General features: G+C 40.3%; 1 long non-coding RNA gene across 1 annotated transcript in view; it reads left to right on the forward strand.

The window, feature by feature from the left end:
- Window positions 1–19,075, forward strand: part of LOC310649678 — a 31,757-nt gene extending 12,682 nt beyond the window's left edge. The window contains exons 2-3 of the long non-coding RNA XR_014494285.1: window positions 18,046–18,103; window positions 19,052–19,075. This is a non-coding gene — a long non-coding RNA (uncharacterized lncRNA). The remainder of the gene's footprint in view (window positions 1–18,045; window positions 18,104–19,051) is intronic.
- Window positions 19,076–19,659: the final 584 nt, after the last annotated feature.

The following is a 19,659-nucleotide window of genomic DNA, read 5'->3' on the forward strand; positions in this document are numbered from 1 at the left end:
GCCAGCTATTGGTCTAAGAATTCTGACATTTGAAAATGTTAAACAGAAATGTTTATGAAAGAATAATATGGGCTCTATCAAGGCTTAGTTAGTTGTATGTATTTTTTCTGCTGAAATCAGTATGAATTAAGATATTTCCCTTCACTTTTTTGCTTTCAAATCATTCACTGCATGCTCTTTCAAATCATTCATTTAATGGCCCATTGAGAATAAAGTTCTTTTAAATGTCATCAAAAGTTGCAAAAGATCCAAACACGAATCTAAATTTATAATGTGCCTAAGATGATTTAGGAATGCTAAGATTTATTCAGTGGCAACTTCTGCAGCAAATCTTGTCAGAATCTCCCTATACATGCAATGTGAACTCAAATTTAAACTGTCTACTTTAGCAATTTATATTTTTTCAACAAGTGAAATTAAACAAAAATCCAGCAGAGGGCGCAATTTATTAAAACAAGATAGAAGATTAGACACCCCCCCAATAAATTCTTACTCTGAATTTCATTGCCTGTAAGCATATTATTATTATGGTTGTCGCACTGTCAGCCATTTATTTAGGCTGGATTTGCCATTTTTGTTCATCTATCAAGTCCTTTCCAAGAAATTGGGATAGGCAGAAGTTGTTTGATGGTGTTAGAGGTATTGTCACAAGCTGTAAGCTGTTCCAAGTACAGCTGCCTTGTGTAATTGATTGATGCGGATTTTGTCAATGCTGATGTTATTCAAGTGGTGTGTGAGATTGTTACTATTATTTTTGTCTTTACTTTCTTTTGCCACAATAATTCTATTTCTATTTGCAGGTCTTTTGTGATTTGGGAAATTTTGTGATTATCTCCAGTTCTTTCTGCTCTATTCTGCTGTCTCCTGGTACTGCCACATCCACCATGCAGATTGTTTTTGTCTTTCTTATTGACAGTGTTTACTTTGGAGTGGCAAGTGCTTATTGTCTGAATTCTTATGTCTCAGAGGAGTTGAGTTGCTTCATTTTCTATTATTTAGTATTAAATTGTGGTCCCTCACAGGCAAACTATATTTCTTGCAAATATTCCAGTGCATCACTGTTGCTACTTTGTCATGCTATTGTTTGTAGACAGAGGTAGTCTGTGCAGTCATCTTGCAGCAGCTAACTAAGTGGTCCACCATTTCTGTTGCGTATTCAGTTCTTTAGGCAGTAAGCGAGATATAGTTTCAAACAGGAACTGGTTTATTCAGAAGATAACAGGAACAGAAGCAAAGCAATAGCTGCTGCACAGCTATTTATGCAGTTGGCCACTAAGTGGCAGCCAATAGGTTTGAAGGAGGCATTTCCTGCCTCAACCTATGGCTCTGCCCTCGTAGACAGCCAGTCTGGCCCAGACAGTAACCGTTACCCCATACATACAATAAGGAGTAGCAGTTAACAAATACATGTGAAATTAACCCAGCATTCAAGCTAATACATTACACCCCTTCCCCCTGGATAGTATATATTATTTGTTTACATATTATTGGAGGTATTTTGGTGGTTGTCGTGACCATTTGGATCGCCTGGGGGTTGCCGGGAGTCCCCGGTCTACCTGCTTGCCTTCCAGACTGGGTAGACCAGGACTTGTCGGTTCCATTGAGTTGAAGTGACTCGACTCCCTTTGGCTGGCAATTCCCGGTTGGCCCAAACCAAAGTCCAATTGTGTAGCAATGTTAGCTGGGCTGCTACACAGTTTAGTCTGTCCTTTCCCATCTGAGGACACACTTTGAGTTTCTGGGGGGGTTACTTCTACGGCCACGTCCCCATTGTAATGTTTGAATGAGTTTTCAGAACGTGCAAACTGCTCTGTTAGACCGCTGACTGGTGGACCTTGTTGCTAACCCTCTGGGGAGTCCTCTGTTAGTGACTGCTCTGCAAGCTGCCACCGCAGCTGGTCAATATGCCAGTGAATGACTCACCCACCTTCCAGGACCACCTTGTAAGACTCCTCGTTTCAGGGATCCTGAAACCTTGAGAATTTTAGCGGGCACCCACAAAGCCCCATGCCCATAGCTTATCACGCACTTGCATCCTCCTTGGTGCCTTTGGGCGTGTGGTGTCTGCAGCAATGCAGTCAGGGTGCAGCCTGTCCAGTTTTGTGATTAGTCTTCTGCCCCAATGAAGCTCTGCTGGGCTTTTGTCCGTACTTGTACATGGCGTAGTGTGCTGGCATAGCAAGAAATCAGCCAGCCTGTGGTGCCAGTCCCCTGAAACAATGCGTTTAAGGGATTCTTTCACTGTATGCACCATGTGTTCTGCCTGCCCATTCATTTAGAGGTGAAAGGGAGCTGATGTGGCATGCCTTATGAGGTTGGCCCATAGGAAGGCCTGAAATTCGGATGCAGTGAAACTGGGCTCTGTCGTTGGAGACTAAGATGTCTGGAAGCCCATGTGTAGCAAAAAGTTTCCTAAGCACCTGGATGGTCCTAGCAGTAGTCATAGTGGAAATGGGAATTACTTCCAACCATTAAGAGTGGCTGTCAACCACTATCAAAAATAGCTGTCCCTGAAAGGGCCCAGTGAAATCAATGTGGATTCTAGACCACGGTGTATGAGTCTCCTCCCATTGGTGGACAGGGGCCTGCAGCATCTCCAGTCTGGATTTTTGACATATGTAACACCTGTGTACTTGGGCCTTGATAGCCTTATCTAGCCCTGGCCACCTTAGGTAGTTCCTTGTCAACACTTTCATCCGGACTATTCCTGGATGGCCTTCATGCAGAGACTGGAGAACTCTGGGCCTGAGTGAACTGGGAACCATAACCCTACTGCCCCAAAGGATGCACCCCTTATGAGCTGATAGCTCATTTCTATGCAGGAAATGGATTTGGAACTCCGGTCCTGGGCTATTTTCCAGCCATCCCAGGACAACACCCGACTTAAAGTTTTGTCTGCTGCCATTTCCACAGCTATATCCCCTACATGCGGATACAAATTGGCAAGTTTTCATTAAAGTGCGTGAACACTAAGTTTGAGGACAGTAGAGACTTTACTGCCTTGAAACTTTTCTCCTGAACATTTATCCACTTCCAAGAAGTGTTTTTGTCTAAGAGCCAGTGTAACGGCTCTGCCACTGTGGCCTTATTGGGGAGAAAGTTGTGATAAAAATTAAGGAGGCCCAAGAAGGCTTGGAGCTCTCCGTTGGACCTGGGACTAGGGGCCTGCTGAATCGCTTTCAGTTTTGACTTTGCCAGGTGGATGCCACTGGCATCGATATGGAACCCAAGGAATTCAGTCAATGGGACCCCAATCTTACATTTATCCTTCCTCAGTTTGAGGCCCGTTGTGAGGAACCGCTGAAGAATGGCTCTAAGGCACCCAACCAGGACCTCTGGGGACTCTCTGGCGAAGAGCACATCATCAAAGTAGGGACAGACCCCCAGAATACCCTTGAGCGTATGCTCCATTACTCCCTGAAAAATTCCTGGGGCTACACTAACCCCGAATTGCAGGCGCTTGACCTTAAAGGCCCCCCTGTGCATTACAATCATTTAGGCTGCTGCTGTTTCCTTGTCCACTGGCAGTTGTTGATAGGCCTGTGCCAAATCTAATTTAGTGAACACAATGCCCCTTTGCAGTGATGCCAAAATATGGTTGACAACAGGTACGAGGTACGAGTGCTGTTGGAGTGCCCGGTTAATGGTACACTTGTAATCAGTACATATTCACACCACACAGTTGGCCTTGAGTGGCGTTACAATTGGGGTCTTCCACACCCCACTGTCTATGGGCTGTAATACCCCCTGACTGACTATCTTATCCAGCTCTGCATTGATCTTGTGCTTTAACACAAAAGGCACACGACGGGACTTAACCCAGATTGGCGATACCAAAGGGTCAAGTTTAAAAGCTATCAGAGGGCCTTTGTACTCTCCCAGGCTTGCACTGAAAACATCTGCAAACTCCTTGCAGACTGATGCCAAATTGGCCACTTGAGTCCGGTGAATACCGGTTACTTGAATACCTAATGCATCAAACCAATCAAGCCCAATAAGGTTCATTCGCTGGCATTCCACCACAATAACATTGAGAGGCCCTGAAAACTCCTTGAACTTCACGGCCAAAGTGACCTCACCATTGACACCCACCCTGGAATTCTGAAAATCAGTTAATACAATGTCAGATGGTCAGAGTTTGACCCATTTGTTGCTACAGCTACAAATATTCCGGAAGGTTCCTATAGAAATAATAGACACAGCTGAACCAGTGTCCAGTTCCATTTTACACAGAATAACTTGAAGCTCGACTTGCAATCAAAATTTTTGTTTTAAAGGCTGGTGAGCTCCTGTGCGGCACACACTTCTATGGCTAGAGCAGAACTCAACTCGGAGTTGCCCCGGGGCCCCCATACCTCTCCTGACTGGCTTGTCTGGTGAGCGATCCTTTTGGTGACCTCAACAGATGATGGCAATGTGGCCTGGTTTTTCACACATCCGGCATGTGGCTGTCCTAAAATGGGAATCTACACGTTGATGGCGGCCTCTGCAGCCCATACATCTAACGAATGGAACTGCCTTCTCAGAGATTTTCGGCCCCTTTTCCTGGTGCCTTTGTAGTTTGTCAACTTTGTGGTCAGAATTGGTGTCTTCCCATCACTTAACGTCCTTGTGGTGGACTGTTTCAGTGTACAATGTGTATTTGGTGGGCCACAATGCTTTAATGGTCCCGCCAGTGGCTTCAACTGCCATAACTTCTTTCACCGCTTCCTGGAGCAAGGCAGTCTCCTTCACAAAACGTTTTTGTTGGAGCTCTCTGCTCTGGAGTCCACAGACCAAGCAGTCTCTTAGTCTGTTTTCCAAATTGGTGAATTGGCACAGACAAGATGCTTGCCGCAGCGCCGTGATGAACTTTGTTGCCAACTCACCGGGTTGTTATTCACATTGTTTGAAAGCATGCCTCCACATGATCAAGGACAGTTTCAGCTGAAAATGGTCTCCTAGCTGCTTCTTCAGATCTGCGTAAGTTACGGACGCCAACTGCGCTGGTGCAACCAAATTTTCAGAAATATTGAAAGTGGCTGGGCCGCACACACGGAGGAGTGTTGCAGCCTTCAGTCCATCTTCGGCAACCTGATTGGCATGGAGGTAGTTTTATACACATGAGATGTAGGACGCCCATCTCTCTGGGTGTGTTACATCAAATTCTTCCAGCTTGCCAATCTTCACCATGGTGAGTAGCCTTCTTAGTTTCTTTTCTCTCACGTTGCCTTGTGCTGCTGGCTTCTGCGTAGGCCTTTAGGCAGGGTGCTCTCTAGCATGGCTTGCTAGGCAGACTGGGGGGGATGTGGTTCCTGCCAGGCTCTGTGCTGGCCTTACCCGCTAGTGACTTCAGGCTCTTAAGAGGAAGCAGCACGATCCCATCCTCATCACCAATGTTGTTTATTCAGTTCTTTAGGCAGTAAGCGAGATGTGGTTTCAAACAGGAACTGGTTTATTTAGAAGATAACAGGAACAGAAGCAAAGCAATAGCTGCTGTGCAGCTATTTATGCAGTTGGCCACTAGGCGGCAGCCAATAAGTTTGAAGGAGGCATTCCCCACCTCAACCTATGGCTCTGCCCTCGTAGACAGCCAATCTGGCCCAGACAGTAACCGTTATCCCATACATACAATAAGGAGCAGCAATTAACAAATACATGTGAAATTAACCCAGCATTCAAGCCAATACATTACAATTTCTTTAGCTTATTTGCAAAGGCAGCACTTGCTGTCTGTTGTGTCTTCTCAATTCTGTATGCATTTATTCTTAAGGCCTGATCTTGTGCAGCCAGGATTAGTGCCTGTCTCTTTTTTTTTACTTCTCTGCTCTTAGCCATTGCCAGGTCTTATTATTATTGGCTTTACTTTTTTATGTACTGGCCATGTAATATTTGTCTTGCCATTCTTCTTTTTGGTTCTTTATTTGATCTTTCTTGTAGACCATTTTGGTCTGTCCAGTACTCAGTAAGCCTTTTTGATATACCAGCTTCAGTGCATCTTTTTCATTGTCTTTCAGATATTCTTCCAATGCCCTTTTATTTCTTCATTGGTCTGGTGTATTTACAACATTCTACCCCCACTTATTCTCTTTGGTACTGTAAGTAGAATCTATCAACATCAGTTCATGGATGAAGAGTATGATTCATTTGCATTATTTTTTTGTTCTTCCTATCTAGTGCTTTTAGTTCTGCTTGGGTTCAGTCTATTATTTCAGCGGTGTATCTAGTGACCGGAATTGCCCAGGTGTTCATTATTTTTCTGGCATTTCCTCCACTGAGATTGGACTTCAAGATCATCTTCAAGTGATTAAAATATCATCCAGGTACACCAAAACTCCTTTATATAGGTCCTTATAGAGCACTTCATTTATCAACTGCATAAACACTGCAGGGGCTCCTTATAATTCAAATGGGAGCGCCTTAAATTGAAAGCAACTTAGGGGACAGTTAAAAGCAGTTTTCCATTCGTCTCCTTCCATAATTCTGACCTGGTAATAAGCCTCCCATAAGTCCAGCTTGGAAAACACCTTCCCCTTAAAGAGGTGTGCCAGCATGTCCTTTATGAGGGCTTTAGGGCTACTTTCTCCTCCATGCCTGGGTCTAACAGTTCTATGGGCATGGTTACTGGCTTGATTGGCCCACTTACCAGGGCGTCATCATCATAGTTGCTGTCAGATGTCCCCTGGTCCTTTTTGGTGGAGTCGGAGTTCCCTATCCCATCTCTGGGGAGGGACGAAACTCTACAACTTCAGTGTTCTTTAGGGCTGTGTCTTTGTGGTATTGGAAAGGCTTGGGTGGTTTTCCCCCAATGGCCACTCTCCTTTCTTTGTGGGGGTTTGCGTGTGGCATTCCACAGCTCAGTGGCCTTTCTTTCCACATTTGAAGAAAGTGCTTCCATGTGGCGGTGCCACCAGGGGTCTTGCTGCCTCCCTTTTCATCTCTGGTGGGGATCGCCTCCACATTCTGCCTGAGTGGTACTGGTTCTGTGCCTGGTCAATTTCCACCTCTTCAGCTATGTTGCATTAGTCATGGAGGTGAGCAAGGGCTCCTCAGGCATGGTGCAGGTTGTTGTTAAGCCCATCTTTAAAGCAACTCACCAGGATATCTTCTGGCCAGTTGAAATGGCAGACTAGGTCTTGGAAATCTTCCATGTACTTGGCTAATGGGCAGCGGCCTTACTTCACCATTTTTATGCAGTCTCATGCCTTCTAATTGGCCAGGGGGTCTTTGAAGTGCTGCCTCAGCACTAAAGTTTCAGAGCTCCAGTGCACCGTCATTATGCAGGGTCACCATCCACCTGGCCGTGGCACCTTCTAGGGCCAGGGTGACAACCCTAACCCTAGCTCTTTCACTGGAGAGGTCTTCCTGCATTATTGCATGTACATGAGGACATCAGCGAGGAAAAACTGCAGCTATCAGCTATCAGTCCTCATCAAATTTAACACCCAGGGTGGTGCCTTCCACTCCAGCCACTGGGCTCCCCTTCTGCCAGCTCTTTGGGCATTCATCTCAGCTGGGGCAACTTGAGGTGGGATGGCTGGTACAATCTTTGCCCTCTGTGGAACCAACAGCACCCGCTGATGTCTCTGGGATTGGGGACTCCCTCCCTTCACATGCAGTTTCCTCTGGCCATTTTTCACTCTTTTCCCCACAACCCATGATCTCTTGCACCTTCAGGTTCTGGAAGGCTTCCATCATGAAATGTGTGCCTCATTTCATGAACCAGTCAGCTTGGTTTGGCTCTTCCCCCAGCTCGTCGTTGTCATAGAGTAGTTCCATTTTGTGCCTCCAGCCCTGCTTCCAATTGCCATGGCTGAGAGTGACCCTCTGGGTTCTTCCTTCCCAGTCATCCTTTTCCCCAATGCCAACAGACTATCTTGGTTTTGAGGGATATTCCATGAAGGCAGCTTCCTCCATCCATTCGGAGAGGCACTCATTGGGGTGAGTCTTGGTGGAGGTTTTCCCCCAGCTGTCCGCACTCCTGCTCACTGTCCTGGTGGGACATTGTGTGCAGGGCCCACATGGTAGAGTTGTTGCCACTCTGGGTTGACCACTTTGCAGATCTTGCCTAATGTAAGGCCCTCCCTCAACTAGTTCTCCCTTGAAACTGGCATTGTTTCAAAAGGAACGTTTATTGAAAGATAGTGAAAGCAGAGAGACAAGACAAGATCTGAATATTCCCATGTAAAAATGTTACATTAAGCCCCTCTCTTCAACCCCTCCCCCCAATGCCTAAATGCCCAGTCTATTTCCAGCCAATTCAAAGGTGCGAAGTTGTTATGGGAACTGGAGGCTGAGAGAACGATAAAGCACTGTTCCCAAACATTACATCCTCTCCTCACCAGAGTAGAGATAAGGCAGATGGCCCCAGGCCTATCCCTCCCCCTTTCCCACCCAAAGAGATATATCAAAGCAGAAAAATAAAGCAAAATAAACACATCCCTGAGAGCTCAAAGATTCCCCCGTCCCAACAGAATGGCAGCATCCTGATAAGGATCTGAGGGGTCTGACAGGGACTCGCAAAGAACTTTTTTTGCCTCTTTGGAAATGGCAAATGCAGCTAACATATTATTGTTGTAAAGAACCTTTCCTGTAATTTTGTTGTTGTGGAGTAACTAAATCAACTTCATGAATTTCCAGGGGCATTCATAACATCTGATCCCTGTTTACTGTGTCAAGTGCCTTTGTCAGGTCAATGAAGAGAGTAAAGCAGTTTTTTCTGCACAAAGCACTTCTGAACTAAATGGCCTATAATAAAGTTCAATAAAGCCTTTGGATTTTTATGGTCATAGGTTTAATAATAAGAAGCAACATTTATTGGCATGACATTTATCCTTATCATAAGCTAGCTGCCCATTGTTTATCAAAATACTTGAAAGGTGTAAAACATGTTTCTTCAGTATACACACTTTGGAGTAATTTGACTTTTGAATGTAAACTTTCAAATAAATGTTGGAATAGATAATTTAAATAATTACTCATATTTGCACATTGCAATAATATACACAATAGGGTGCCATATTCTATATTCAAGGATATCATTATATTTTATGGAATAGTTTCTTGGAGTATTATTAACATGGTTGTAATTTAGGTAAATGGGCTGTAGAAAGTAAAAGTAAAGAAAGTAAAAGTTCTCACTACAAAATTTAAGGACTGCTTTTAGATTTGCCACTATTGAAACTCTGTCAAAATGGTGATTATAGTAGGCAATCCGCCTTTTATTTTGAGACTAAGATGAGATTAGATTGGTAAATTTACTCCCCACAAGATGAGACAGAAAGCTAAGAAAGCTAAATAGACTTGAAGACTTGAAGATTGTATCCTTAAATCTTGAGTACAAAAAATCCGATGGTTTCTAAACAGCTGATGGATTATAGAGAGTTCTTTCCTCTCTGTGTTGGAATAATGGTAAAATACAGTGTAGTCCACCTTTTTGTACTAATAATTTGCTTAAAATACTGCTTATGATTTTGTTTTTGTTTTTCAAATCTAAATAAAATCTGTGCCATGTTACTTTTCTAACTGGATGCATGAGATTGTTCTTTAAAACTCAGCAATAACTGCAAAAGCCTTCTATTGTTTAAAGACAACCAGCTACTTCCTCATATAAACTCTTTTGATCTTTTATACAGTTGCAAACAGTTTTACACAAATGAAAACCAAATGCTTTATACATAAGAAGAATCTTTAAAAAGTAAAGGCTAAGGCAATCCTCAACCTCTCTTTTCTCTGTGCCCGGTTGACTTTTTCAAAAGAAAATACAGAATGCATCTATTCAAAAAAGCTATGCCTCTTTCTGTTAGATACAGAATCTACTGGAGAGATTAAGAAAGCAACTTGTATGAAACTATTCAGAATAAAGAATCCTTAGATATGGAAAACATTATGCATCTTAGACTGAGATGTGCCATGTTTCTCAGCTTAAAATAGTTGCTATTATCAAAACGGCCCCTTTCATGCAAAAACATTCACAATAATAAATTAAATCCTATGTTGCACATACTACTTTTCAATAGGCTATGGGCCCAAAGGAGAAGCATTACAAATAGGAATCTCACTCAATTACATCAGCACCTACTTTTGATTTAGAAAACAAGTATAGTATGCAAACGTAATTTACTGGGTTCTTCTCTTTAAATATTTACACTTGCAAAGCCATCTGTTGGAATTTTTTTGTGAATTTTGTACCCTGTAAGCCTTTGCTTCTATACTTGCGAAAGAAGAAAGTATACTTCCTTAAGGCATTGTAAAAATATATTTTTCTTAACAAATAAGACTAATTATACACAACTGTTACTGCTAAACAAATACATTACAACAAAAAAGGGCACTTGGGAACCGGAGCTGAACATAATAATAATAATAATAATAATAATAATAATAATAATAATAATAATAATAATAATAACAACAACAACAACAATAATAATAATAATAATAATAATTCAATTGCAAAAGGCGTCCTTACGAGGAACTGCTTCCATCCTGTGACGATATCTGTAATACCATCAAACATCCACATCTGCCTATCCCAGGTCCTTGGTAAGGACTCGATAGGTAGACAAAAATGCCAAATCCAGTCTGAACATCTGGCTGACTGTGCGAATAATAATAATAATAATAATAATAATAATAATAATAATAATAATAATAATAATAATAACTGGCCTACAAGAAAGACCCAAATGACGGACAGAATAGAGGCATGGGAAGACAAAGCACTAAATAGCCAGTACATTAAAAGAATAGCTGGAAAATCAGATACCTGGCAATGGCTAAGAGTAGGAAAGTTGAAGAAAGAGACCAAGGGGGTCTTGAGCCTTAAGGATAAATGCATACAAAGTCAAAATTGAGAAGACAGCAACAGACAGTAAGTGCCGCCTATGCAAAGAAGCTGAAGAAACAATGGACCACCTGGTAAGCTGCTGCAAGAAGACCGCACAGACTGACCACAAACAGCGGCAAGACAAAGTAGCAACAATGGTGCACTGGAAGATCTGCAAGAAATATAATTTGCCTGTAAACAAGAACTGGTGGGATCATAAAATAGAGAAAGTCATAGAAAATGATAAAGTTAAACTGCTCTGGAACTTCAGAATTCAAAGAGACAAACACCTGCAATATAACACCCCAGACTTAACAATTGTCAATAAGACAAAAAAATCTGGATAGTGGACGTGGCAGTGCCTGGAGACAGCAGAATAGATGAGAAAGAACTGGAGAAGATAACAAAATACAAAGACCTACAAATAGAAATAGAAAGACTGTGGCAAAGGCAAGCAAGGGTAGTACCAATAGTAATAGGCACCTTGGGTGCAATCCCAAAACAAGTGGAGCACCACTTGAACATCATTGGCATTGACAAATTTGCCATTAGTCAATTGCAAAAGGTGGCCTTACTAGGAACTGCTTCCATCCTGTGATGATATTTGCAATACCATCAAACATCCACATCTGCCTATTCCATGTCCTTGGTAAGGACTCGATAGGTAGACAAAAATGCCAAATCCAGTCTGAACATCTGACTGAGTGTGCAATGATCAATATAATAATAATAATAATAATAATAATAATAATAATAATAATAATAATGATGATGATGATGATGATGATGATGATGATGATGATGATGTTGGAAGGAACCTTGGAGGTCATCTAGTCCAACCCCCTGCTCAGGCAAGAAACCCTATATGCAGCCCAGCCTAAACAAGGCTAAGTGGCTATAGGTTTCAGGAGCCTCAAGTTTTGGAGGTTCTCCATTGTTTTTTGAATGGGGTTTCATGCCCAAATACAGAATGGGTGTACATTTTGGGGGTTCTCTTGGACTCTGAGCTCTTGCTGGAAGGATTGGTAGCAGCCTTGGCCAAGAGTGTCTCTGGTCTCCTTCTAATTAAATTACAGCAGAACATTCTTTGTGAGGGTGACCTTAAAACTATTTAGAAGTAGGATTCAGAATGTAGTGGTGTGAGTAGTATAGATATAATACAGTTTGGATATGTAACATCAAAATACCGTAGTTTCCAGCGTATAAGACGACTTTTTAACCCATGAAAATCTTCTCAAAAGTCAGGGGTTGTCTTATACACCGGGTGCTGAAACTTTAGGGACAGGGCTGGCTGGAAAAGCTGGAGCGGATCTTCCATTTAGTCTGTGCAGGGAAAGCGGGACCAATTGGAGTAGAAGCTGCAGTCTGTGATTTTTTACAGGCTGGGGTCTGGGCGTCTTTCCTTCTAAAGTTGAAGAGCAGCTGTAGGCAGGTGGGGAATGCAAGAGCAACTTGAAAGGCAGGTGGGGAATGCTGTAGCCAGAGCAGCTGCTTAGCTCTAAGGACACATTTGACTCAGGAACTGGGCGGGCTGGCTGAAAACCTGGAGCGGATCTCCCATTTGGTCTTTTTTTTAAATTCCCATTTATATCCTGCCCTTCTCCGAAGACTCAGGGCGGCTTACAATTTAAAGCACAAATCAATGTGCTTAGCAATAGCCTTCATTCTATGTATATGCCTGCTTATTAGAGCTTTCACCCCCCCAAGCAGCATTATTACAAAGTCAGCTTATTGCCCCCAACAATCTGAGTCCACATTTTACCTACCTCGGAAGGATGGAAGGCTGAGTCAACCTTGAGCCTGGTGGAATGAGAACCTGCACTAATTGCAGGCAGCTGGTGTTACTTAAGGCTCTGCGCAGGGAAAGCTTTAGAGTGAATTAGGAAAAGTGAAAAAGTGAATTAGGAAAATAGGAAACGGTTGCTGGAATTGGGTATGTGTAGTTTAACGAAGAGAAGGGTGAGGGGTGACATGATAGCAGTGATCCTATATCTCAGGGGCTGCCACAAAGAAGAGGGAGCCAAGCTATTCTCCAAAGCACCTGAAAGCAAGACAAGAAGCAATGGATGGAAACTAGTCAAGGAGAGAAGCAACCTAGAACTAAGGAGAAACTTCCTGACAGTTAGAACAATTAACCAGTGGAACAACCTGCCTCCAGAAGTGGTGAATGCTCCAACACTGGAAGTTTTTAAGAAGAGACTGGACAGCCATTTGTCTGAAATGGTATAGGGTTTCCTGCCTGAGTAGGGGGTTGGACTAGATGACCTCCAACGTCCCTTCCAAATTATTATTATTATTATTATTATTATTATTATTATTATTATTATTATTATTATTATTAAAGTTTAATCCACTTGCACTATTTTATGTTTACATGTTTGATGACAAACAGCCTTATGTTTATAAGTGACAGTTTTCCTAAGTACCTGCATGTCATAAGCATTTGAATTAAAATTACCATATTAAAATCAAATCTGATGTTTTTTAATTTTTATTTGGTGTGCGTTGGAAGAGGGGTAGTCTTATACAGCGAGTATAGCCCAAACCCTATAATTTAACAGGAAATGTAGGGGGTCATCTTATACGCCCAGTCGTCTTATATGCCGGAAAATACAGTATATGAACTTCACTGGTTTCCTATAGGCTTCTGGATCACCTTTCTATCACCTATGAAAGCCCTTTATTGCCCAGGGACAAATCACTATATATGCAATACCATCAGTTCTCAATTATTCCTGCTCATTCTGTGACCTCCAGTAGAGTTGGCAAGCTTATCTGTAGCTATACTATCCTTTGAACTTCTAATTCTAAGTTGTAGGTTTTTACATACAGACACACAGTTGCATATAAATCTATCTTCAGTAGAGGCCAAAATTGTGGAAACCTTTTGGGAAAAGCGTACATTTGAGGTTTGATGGCTAATAACACCACTTGTTTTTAGAGTAGTACCATAAAATTATATATCAATGGAAAGATAATTTAATCAAGAATGTAATGCAATAACTTTTATGAAGGATTTGGTATTAGAATAGCAGTTATAAAGAAGTGAAATACATAGAAAAAATGAGATATACAAAAATTATCACCATAGAAAAAATTAGATATACAAAAATTATCACCATGTCAGTTAATACTTAGTTGGGTAACCTTTAGCATGAATTACAGCCTTACAATATCTTCCCATGGAGTGAACTAAGTCCTTTAGTTCTGCACCTATTATAATGTGAAAGCAAGATTGAATGATTGCTTCTATTAACTGGGTTTTATTGCTGGGTCACTTCTGACTAACAAGTTTCTTTAGTCGGCTCCATAGATTTTCAATTGGGTTAAGGTCTGGGCTATTCCCAGGCCATTCCAGCAGCAGAACCCCTATTGAGAATAATAAGGAAAGATGTGGAGATTACTGGGCTTCAGATAAGAGACCAAATTTATAAACTGCAGGTGTTTGCAGATGATATGGTCTTCGTTTTGGAAAACCCTCTGGAATCCAGCACGGAATTACTAAAAAGGATTGAGGAATTTGGAAACGTGGCTGGTCTACAAGTAAATAAATATAAGACGAATATATTAACGAAAAATCTGTTGAATAGAAGTAAACAGATGTTAGAGGACATTACAGGGTTTAAAATTGTGAAGAAGGTGAAATATTTAGGAATCTGGTGGACGGGAAGATGTTCAAGTATTAGGGAGGATAATTATTATAAATTACTGATACAAACAAAAATGGACTTGGGAAAATGGGGTAGGATACAGTTGTCATTATTAGGAAGGGTAGCCATGGTAAAATCTTATGTTTTACCTAAATGGAATTTTCTTTTCCAGACAGCACCAGTTAAACTTTCGATGAAATTTTTAAAAGAGTTAGAGGGGGTAGTTTCTAGATTCATATGGCAGGGGAAACGGCCCAGGATTGGGAAAAAAATGATGCAAGAAATTAAGGAAAGAGGGGGCCTTGGCCTACAGAATTGGGAAGTTTACTATCAGTCTGCCCTCTTAGTTTGGGGCAAGGAATGGATACGTTTAAGGAATAATCGATTGTTGAGTTTGGAAGGATTTGATTTGCTGCAGGGATGGCATGCAGCTCTTTGGTGGGAAGGTACTCCTCCAAGCAAACAGTTTACTTGCCATTACATGAGGGATATACTGATTCGGAATTGGGATAAGATAAGGGCCAAGTACTATGTGCAAATTCCGTGTTGGTTATCAACCTTGGAAGCCTTGACCCATCCGACCCTACTCAAGAAGGGAAGAAGACCAACTTACAAAGAACTTTTAGATAGCGGGGGAGAACTCAAAACCCGACAAAATCTGGCTCAGCAAGGGTTTCAACTGGAGTGGTGGGCCTACCTGCAGATCCAGTCAAGGTATAAGAAGGATAAGAAAGGAAGGGGTATTTATCTGAATCTGCAGGAATTAGATAAGATTCTACTGGGTCCGGAGAAAGGGATGATATCTATGTGCTATAAATTGTTGCTAACAAGGGTAGTAGGGGAGGAGGTGGTAAAAGACGCGATGATTGCCTGGGGGAAGAATTTTGGTTATGCACTTCCACTTGAGAAATGGGAAGAGATTTGGTGAATTAATATGAGGCTGGTGGTTTCCATGTCATATAAGGAGAACATATACAAAATGCTTTATAGATGGCATCTCCCTCTGGCTAGACTTTCCAAAATGTTCCCCAGATTGTCGGCTGATTGTTGAAAGTGTGGTAAAGGGATTGGCACATATTATCACTTATGGTGGACATGTACGGAAGTGGTTAGATATTGGACGAGGATCCAAAAATGGATAGAGGAAATCACAAGGTGTTTAGTTGATCTTAAACCAGAGATGTATCTGCTTGGCTCCAGGCCTGGAAATATTAAGAAGGAAATATGGTATTTGGTTTTACGTATCTTAATGGCAGCAAGGATGGTGTATGCTCAGTTTTGGAAGGCAAATCATACTCCGCCGGATGAAGCTATAATTAGGAGAATACTTGATTGTGCAGAAGCAGACACATTGACCAAGACGTTGAAGGGTAAAGAAGAGACACCAGCATTTCTATGATGGAATAAATGGTATATTTGGATGGATAAAAGATTAAAGAAATGAGGGTGGCTTGGAGGTTGGTAAAAAATGAAGTGATATATTTTTTTTATTTTAATTCCATTTATATCCCGCCCTTCTCCGAAGACTCAGGGCGGCTTACAAGCTTAGCAGTAGCCTTCATTCTATGTATATGCCTGCTTATTGGGCTTTCACACACACCCCAAGCGGCATTATTACAAAGTCAGCTTAATTGCCCCCAACAATCTGGGTCCTCATTTTACCTACCTTGGAAGGATGGAAGGCTGAGTCAACCTTGAGCCTGGTGGGATGCGAACCTGCACTGATTGCAGGCAGCTGTTGTTACTTAATATAGTTTTTGTTTAATGAATAAGCTTTGGAGTTGGATAGTTATAAGAGACTTATTGAGTGGAATATAATTGTTTGTTTAGAAGTAGATATAATTTGAAATTTTTGAAATGGTTTTCAATTTTTTGATTTCTTCATTTTCTGTATATTGTAAATGTTTTTTTATCTTTGTTGGTGTATGGTGTGTTTTTAACACGAAATGTAAATAAAGATTTATTAAAAAAGAAAGAAAAAGAAAAGATCATATGCGGAAGGCTTCAGTTTGGGCTCAAGTATTTCATTAATGTATTTCTGGCCATTTATATTCCCATTAATCACACAAATTCTGCCCACACCTTTTGATGTCATACAACCCCAGATCATAACACTGACTGGGTGTTTCACAGTACACGTAATACAATCAGTATGCAAATCTTCTCCTTTTATTCTCCTTATGTATTTTATGCCATCGCTACCAAACAGGGAGATCTTGATCTCATCACTCCAAATAACACTGTCTCATTGTTCCTCTGTCCAGGTAACATGGGTTTTAGCCCAGTTTAATCTTTTCAACCTTTGTTTGAGAGATAAAAGTGGCTTTTTTCATGGAATTCTAGATTTTAGGCCAAATTCCTGCAGTCTGCGCTGAACAGTCCTTGCATTCAACTTCACATTGCATTGCACCATTTCATCTTGTATACACCCAGATGATTTTCTTCTGTCATGTAGGCACAGTCTCTTAATTCTTCTATCATCACTTGCTGTTGTGCACCTTTTCCTGCCTTTACCAGTGTGGTTTGGTAGTGACTGAGTCTCCTGATACCTCTTCAAAAACTTAGAAATGCCACCTTTGGTTAAGTTTCCACCATTTTTTCTTCTAATTTCTTTATAATTGTAGCCTTGTTCACTTAATAATACTATTTTACATCACTTTCTGGGTGACCAATGAACTCTTTGCACCATTACTTTAATTTTATTACATTTTACAAGTTCACTAAATGAAAGAACACAAAAAAACTCCAATCAACTTGATAGTGATCACATAACACACTAACAAATGTCCTCCTCTCAGCTTCAATACATGATATCAATAACTGAATCCTACTGTGATCTGATTGGCTCATTGCCAAAACAAGATGACACCTGATTGGCTCTCTAAACACTCATGCTCATTGGCTACAATCAGATGAAGGAAAGCTACCTGATATCAACCTAAGCTTCCTTTTTCTGGTTATTTGGCTATAACCTTTCATAGAATACAGATAACTGAACAAACTTTGTTGCCTTACATTCTTGATTAAATTATCTTTCCACTGATATATAATTTTATGGATATACTTCAAAAAAAGTCATGTTATTAGCCATCAAACCTCAAATGTACACTTTTCCCAAAGGTTTTCCATAATTTTGGCCTATCTATCTATCATCTATCTATCTATCTATCTATCTATCTATCTATCTATCTATCTATCTATCATCTATCTATCTATCTATCTATCTATCTATCTATCTATCTATCTATCTATCTATCTATCTATCTATCTTTAAGCCTTTAGCTATCAGAAAACTTGCTACTCCAGAAATTTAAAACTAGGGAGTTCAGTGCTTAGTGCAAGACTACTCTGGGGGAACAAAATATACCTTTCCAATTAAAGCTAATAGAAGGATAACTTCAGACATACAAAGGGGAAAAAAGACACTTATAAATCATGGTGAGTTCAGAAGGAAAGAATTAAACTGGATGCACAAAGCATCACAGGAAGTGCTATTCAAGCTACCATAACAAAAAGGTTAATCAAGAGCAGTTCCAAGTCTAGCTGATCACCAGGGAATCTCATTTATAAAATTATTTTCTTCTCTAGGGAGAATCTTGCTGAACAGAACAAATATTCCATTTTTCAATTGGAGAGGATAGAAAGGGTGAGAAAAGGAAAAAAATGTCTATTTTCCTTGAAAGTCTTGAAATTGTGTATCCTAAGAACTTGTATTGAATTCCATATCCAGAGTAAAAATGACAATTTTGATGGCAGTGGGATAACCTAATTCATTTTTCCCACATGTTTTAGTTATTAAAACTTGTCCCAAAGTTGCTAATTACATGAATACCTTTGTATCTGTTTTAGCTTCCTGTTATTCATGTCTTGGCTCCAGTTTGGGATAAAAAAAATCCTTTCATAGATAGAAGAATCCCTCTACAGTCACATGTCATTTCTTGCTTATCTCAGGGCAATATAAAATAGAGGAAATGCATACTGCAGTATTTTATTTATCAACTTTTTTTTCAAATAGCACACAAATATTTTGCTACTGAGATTAATGTTAAAATAAATAATTACTCTTTGAAGGCAGTAGGACAGAAGTGCTTTAGTATTAATAGCCTATCTCTGTGGATAAAGTTAGAGTCATGCCTTTTTTTATCACTGAAATCCACTAGGGAGAAATCAAGACATAAATCCTCCTCAGACTTCCAGCATGTCAGGTTTCCTGGCCCAGAGAAATCCCTCAATTGTCCATAATGTGATATGAATCATGGCAAAAACTCTGTTCAAGAGTGCTTTGCTTCACCTTGCCCTTGGCAGTGAAAGAATCTTCTATAACTCCACCAGTTTTGCAAAATGTTAGACTTATTATCATTCTAGAACCCCTGTAAAGATCGCTAAGCTTATTCATAGCTTTATATTTTGAGGTACTAGATATCTTCATGCTCACAGCCCTATGATTGCAGCATGAACATTAAACAGTGTAGTTTTCTTCAATGTTAATGAATGTCTAAAAAACATAATGAGCATGGCTATTTCATTTATTAAAACTGTTTGACAAGGGTTTTTGTTTTATTTTGTTTTAAAATGTTCTCATACCACTCTTCAGAAAACGTAAACAACCAGATGGGGCATTTCTTCTTGGCTTGCAGACCAATCAAAAAAAGAAAAAAAGAAAGAAAGAAAGAAAGAAAGAAAGAAAGGAAGGAAGGAAGGAAGGAAGGAAGAAAGAAAGAAAGAAAGAAAGAAAGAAAGAAAGAAAGAAAGAAAGAAAGAAAGAAAGAAAGAAAGAAACTGTCCTTGTAATTCTCATTGCTTACAGTTGCCTTTTTCATTAAAAGCCCCATTTTTCATTTATTTTGCTGAAACTGCTTTTGGGTAGTAAGATTATTATGCAATATTCTATAAAGTGTAAGGATTTATGCACTTATAAATGTACAATGTATACTAAAACTGTGGTTAATCACAACTAGAAGTTTCTTACTTTTGAACAATTTAACGCTTTCTTCCCTTTCTCTCTTTTAAAAAAATTGTAATGTTTTTATCATTTTAATTCTGTTTGGAATCAACACTCATAGAAGATACTTTTTGCTGTTATCTCCAATCGAAATATAGTAAATATTAACTTAACATTCTCATTTGCAATATTAAACATTTTGTGTGACTGAATGTCACATTTCATATTTTATTAAGGTCTCTTTTCTGAAATCAAATTAC

The sequence above is a fragment of the Vipera ursinii genome, assembly GCF_947247035.1.
Source record: "Vipera ursinii genome assembly, chromosome: Z".
Lineage (NCBI taxonomy): Eukaryota > Metazoa > Chordata > Lepidosauria > Squamata > Viperidae > Vipera > Vipera ursinii.